Genomic DNA, 6,011 nt, shown 5'->3' with positions numbered 1-6,011 from the left:
CCCCCCCCCCCAATCCACAGCGTGCCGTGTCCCTATGACAGGGAAGGGCGAGTGAGGGCCGATGTGCAAGACAGTGGGGGGTGCCTACTTTTTGGCCCACTGGATAGAACCGCTGCCCCCGTCCATATGTATCACCTCATGGGTGGGTGGGGGGGGGGGAGGGGTGCACCTGCATGAAACCCATGTTTTTGAAGGACGCTAACTGAGTACAAGGGAAAAAAAAAACCGCGGTGGTGAGCTTCTTTCAGCGCGACATGGAGGTGATAGCCATTTTCACAGCGGGAGAGAGAGAGTCCACGCACGCACACACACACACACACAGGCAGGCAGGCAGCTCTTAACCCCATAATGTGGGGGCTGTGAAAGCAGGAAAAAATAAATAACTGAAGACATACATATTTTATGGATTGATTCGGAAGGATGGGGGGGCCAAAAATAGGCCGACAGCATATAAAACATAAGGAAGAGTGAAGAGGCCGGTCATCGCTTTACAGGCAGACACACTTATACCGGCGAGTCAGCATCGGGGGGGGGGGGGCGTTAATGGTAAGGAGGAGAGAGGACAACGGGAGAGGAACCTTCAACTACTAACCGTACTGGAGGGTCACATGATCAGACGCGTGTCCTTGGGCAAGGTGCCACCAGGCAGGGCCGGCTGGGGGTGTGATAGGACGCACACAACGTGCAAATATCACACGCCCGACGCACTACTGTTCACATGTGACGACAGGTCTGGATGCCGCTGGACAATGCACAATGGACAGAGTTCCCCATAGCGGACGGGAGTATGGAGAATCAAATGTCGACTGGGGGTGGGGGGCGTGAATCTAATGGGTTTTAACTGCTCAAGAAAAGTGATACATGGAAACACAGTTTGTTTACGGTGTTGGGGGGGGGGGGGGGGGGATTACAGCATGCCCACATCCCAGACTCTAATCGACACCCCCCCTCCCCACTCCCAGCATGCCCACATCCCAGACTCTAATCGACACCCCCCTCCCCACTCCCAGCCCACCCCCTTCTCAGATCATCCCTTTAATTTCTGCTCCTGATAATTATTTCCCAAAGCCAGCCATCCGGTCGATTAGCCCTGGGATCCGTGACGGTCCCCGACCGCCGATTAAAGCAACTTCACCTGCCCTCCAGCTGTAATATCTGTCTCATTTTCTCTCCCCCCCTCTCAGAATCCTGCCGTCGAGCACCAGCAGCTTCCAGTTGAGGAACCTGGTCGCCGGTGCAGACTACAGCCTCTGCGTCCTGGCCATCTTCGATGGCATCAGTGCCATGGCCTCCACCGCCGTCCTGGGCTGCGTGCAGTTCAGCACCAAGGACGGCTACCCAGAATGCCGCTCGCTGCAGGCCCACTTCCTGGGCGGCACCCTGACTGTGATGGTGGGCGGCGTGGTGGTGGTGACGCTGCTGGTGTTCACCGTGGCCATGATGGTCCGGCACAGGGCGTGCGGCGGTCACCATGGCGACATGGGCGGGGCCTCCTTCCCACCAATGCCACGCAAAGCGATGGATGTCTGCCTGCAGACCAACGGCAATGGGGGCGTGGTAATGGTGGTAGTGCCCAACGGGGCTCTGCCACCCCCCCGCGGAAAGGGGCAGCCCCCCAAGCACAAACTCAAGGTACCTCCACAGACTAAAAGCCCTGGGCAGGGCAATCAGGGCGGGGAGAGCGCCGAGGGCGAGAGGGTTACACTCTACTACTCCGCCATGAATGCCCCAGTCCTGCCGCGGCTGGCCTGTGGCACCAGGAAGCACAGGGACAAAACTAGGGACAAATGCACGACCTCAGCCACTGGGGGGCAGTACAGGGTGACTGCGCGGAGGTCCAGTGTGGGTGGGGGCAGCACTGGTGAAGCGGGGCGGAAGCCCCTCCCCGGATGAGGCGTCGCTAACCCTCGCGGGAGCCAAGCGCAGCTGCTCCTTTGACATGGGCGAGATCGCCACGGCGACCTGCTATAGCTACGCCAAGCGGCTCAGTGTGATCTGGACACGGCGGAGCCAGTCACTGCACGGCATGCTGGTGCACTGTGCCGCTGCCCACCACCGGGGGCGGGCCCGAGCACTACGCGCAGGCGCTCAGACAGGGCTACCTGCGCGCCTATAACAGCTCCAACTCCAACTCCAACTGCAGCGTGGAGGCCGACGCCGACGACCTGGAGGAGACGGTCGTGTAGGAGGACTGCCACCAGGGGGCACTAGAGGTACCCAAGCAAACAGGTTCATAAAAGTGGAGAGAGAGGGGCTACAATGAAGTGCGAAAGTGAGAAATGTGAGCCTGCATTGGTAAGCACCACGGACGCACGTGTAAAGAGCGAGGAAAAAACCCCACGTGGGGCGTGGATCCACAGACAAACACGAGCCGCCGCGTACCACGTCATACACGTCTGTTCAGGCTCCCCCCGGCTGCGATTCATGTTTGGACAAGCGTCTGGAAAAAGAACTGAAGGACAATATTGGCAGAGACTGAAAATAAGGTTGACAGGACAACTTTTGGGAGGCGAGCCGAGCAGGGCGAAGGTCCGGCGGGGAAACGCGTGTGAAGCACAAGCATGAAGCTGCTCTCCGTGCCACTGGGTGAGTTCATCCATTCACAGCAGAAGATGGATTTCCATCAAAGAATACAACACCGTTTCCCTTTGTATAAATACATTACGTGCAGGAATCATCTCAAAAGATTATAGAAGATTATGTAAAATTATGTAGAACTTTTTAAAATTTACTACTACAGAAAACGTTAACGAAACTCCTGAATAATCGTCACAGATCGAGGTAACGTGTAACTATGAATGACACCCCGCAATATGAATAACTGTGGTTTCCCTTTTCCAGCGTGTTCTTAATTTGCCAGTTACGTTTGTGTCAATTTACTATTCTGGTTAAATAAAGTGGATTGGTTTAAGAGCTGCCCCAGGTACATGTCATGTCCTGTCGCGGTTACTCCAGGTACGCCATTACCCACAATGCCAGAGGTGTCGGGACTGTTGGGGTATAATGAGCTAAAAACAGCATGACCGGAAAGCCAGCATAATCCAATCATAACTAAGCGTCGCCCTTCTAAACGACGTGCGATGAAATCCGTTAAATAGCACACAGGGAAGAAGCTTCTAATTACCGCGGCCAGAGTCATTGTGTGCTGTCAATTACAGCCCGATTTAACCCAATAGGATTCAATGGGTGTCAGGATTAAATGAGCTGACTGACAGCCTAGGATAATTCCTCCCACTCTGGGATATGAAGCCTCTTTTGTCTTCGCTAAAAAGTAAATGGCAGCCCTTACATACCTACATTTATTGACACCTGGGACCACAGGAGACATCGAGACCCTGTCGAGCAGCCCGTTCACATTTAACACGGCACATTTTCGCAGGACGATATTCCTGAGGAATCGGAGAGATCATTTCTTACCTGATCCGGTGCCGCAGGGCAGGCGTCATCCGACCGATTTACCACCCAAGGTTTTATTTGCCTTTAGTACACGCAATGCGTGAATACTTCGGAAATTGCGATGACAGATAAATTAAAGAACCCGAAGCTGGGCCTAATTGCAGAGCAGAAGCCACTGAAAGAACTATTAGCAGGTCAAGGAACCTTCTCATTTGCGTGCAGAACCCTGCAGAGAACACAAGAGGGACGCATCAAACTTACATCGGATAGGTGCATTTATACACCCGGAGTAGGAGACCATCTCACAACGGCCATCTTCAGGTTAAGCAGTTGTCAGATTCCAACTATTTTGGAATGCACATGCACGAGATGATCCAATGGGCACCGGCGATGGTTCGAGGGCTATCCAATCACGGACGCTGTAACATCAGAGACACCTCAGCAGTTCTCTCTACCAGGACCAATGCACACAGGGGTGACAACACTGAAAAACAGCCGCACCCGCTGTGAAGCCGTACAGGGCGCAGGGGGAGTGTAAGGATGGTATCAGGGATCGTTTTGTAAATCTGGGAGGAACAAGGGCCGGTGATGGGCGGGATCACCGTGTCAATCATGTCCTGCTTTAACCCTCTGGGATTGCATCTCGTGTATTTCAGTTCATAACTTGCTGAAATCTTATTGCAGAAACGAAGAAAAGAAACGCTGACTAAATCCGCAATCCGTCTTCAAAACAGCAACTGTCGGAACTATTAAAGTTTTTCAAAAGTAGGTAAAATAGGCAAAAAGGTAAACCATGTCACCTTTCTTTGTTGTACCCGCATCGGGGGCGTGTAGTGCCGCCCTCACCTGAAGATCGCTATTCGCATTATAAATAGTCGCATTCCCGCGTATTCAAATCGCATTCGCATGGTAATTTGATGAACGACGCAACGGTGAAACGCGATCCAGATACATCCACATCAGCGCCATAAAGGGGGGGGTGAATGGCTCATTCATACACATGAAAGTTGCTACATGTTCAATGAAAGGAGCCCAGAAATAGTGACACAAGTTAGGTTTTTCTTATTTATTTATCCAACTGAATGCTGCAATGTTACACCATTTAGTCACCTTCATGTAGCCAAGACTTTGGTGATCAGATATCTGGGATCGAAACAAACTGCCACCATTGCTTACTATGTACTTTTATAATGTTTCTGCAAGTGTTCCAGACTGCATTTTGCAACGTCTGTACTTTGATGTCAAATTACAAACTTCACATAAATCTTATATATTTACAAAGTACACTAAGATTAAGATGAGTTTAATGCCAAAACAAATATAAGAAAAACTTAATTCATGGCCAATGAATTATGATATTGAATGAAATGTGTGACCCTGCCCAGTCAGTGAAAGTGTGTTCCCTACCCCTAGACCCCAGAGGGTTAACTCAGCAGGGACTGGAGTAACCAATAGGAGACTATTGCAACCAGTGACTGACAGCACCTAATCCCACCAAGAGTGTCATTTCTCCAATAAGAGTTGATATAGCAGATATTGGTTTTCCCTGCAGTGTAGTGGCATCCAGAGTGTGAGCAGAATCACGCGCAGGACAGGATGAGGGGTGGGGGGGGGGGGGTATGCAAGCCGCACGAATGCACCAGCAGCTTTGGAGGTGGCGGGGGGCAATGACACCCCCCACAGGGGCACAGCACCGCCTGCAGACACTGATCAGAGATGCCAGGCCAGCGGGGGGGATTTAATCACGCCACAGCGGTCGGTAACCCCCCCCAGCCGACGTGGCATGGAGCCCGGCAGCCTGTCAATTCCAAAGCCAGGCTGGGTGTTTGGGGGTGGAGGGTGGGCTTTCCCACCTGCCCAAACCCACCGGTGCGAGACAAGGGTCTGCCTCACCCCCCCGAGCCAGGAGGCGTGCAGAGCAGACGGGCAAAAGCCTTAGTAAGCATTTCCACGCGCCAGTACAGCTAACGGGGAGAGAGCGAAACACACAGACTGTGCAAATTACCCAGAATGCTCTGGCGGTCTGCCGCTCCCCAGCCGCTATCCTGGTCACTCTGCTAGACAGGACATGTGGCAGACAGTGAGGGGTAGTGAACGGCCCCATCGGAAGCCCAAAAGGGGTCAAGGCACCTGATACGCTATGACGCGGCATTAAGGGATCCAATTCTGGCCGCGGCAGGACACCACAGAGCCGCTCTGTCTCTCACCTGCCTTTGTATCGACACTGAACTAAGACTAACCCACCCCCCCCCTCCCCCTACCAACCCCTTTCCCACCATGCCCTTCACGCCCATCTCCCCTCGCCTTCCGACTGAGCTCCCGACCCCGCCGATCCCAAGGTCGCCGCCTGTCTCCAGACACTGTCTCCCTGCTGAGGGTGCCCCCACCCCCATCAAATTCATTTCAGATTTCTGCAGCCGTGTCTCAGATAGCCCAAATGGAGGGGGAGGGGGGGGCAGATATAGACAAGAGTAGAAAAAAAAAACCAAAGACATTCTGCCAATAGAGTCAGAAAAACAGAGCAGAGATAAAGGGGGGGCTGGACCCCCGTACCCAGGGCACAGCCACCCTCCCCTGCACCCCCCCCCCCCAACAAACTGATCACATTGTTCTGC

General features: G+C 53.3%; 1 pseudogene; it reads right to left on the bottom strand.

The window, feature by feature from the left end:
- Window positions 1–6,011, bottom strand: part of LOC125721668 (pyruvate carboxylase, mitochondrial-like) — a 52,427-nt pseudogene that overhangs the window by 8,041 nt on the left and 38,375 nt on the right.

The sequence above is a fragment of the Brienomyrus brachyistius genome, unplaced genomic scaffold (assembly GCF_023856365.1).
Source record: "Brienomyrus brachyistius isolate T26 unplaced genomic scaffold, BBRACH_0.4 scaffold35, whole genome shotgun sequence".
Classification (NCBI taxonomy): domain Eukaryota; kingdom Metazoa; phylum Chordata; class Actinopteri; order Osteoglossiformes; family Mormyridae; genus Brienomyrus; species Brienomyrus brachyistius.
This window is presented reverse-complemented; position numbering and strand designations above follow the sequence as displayed.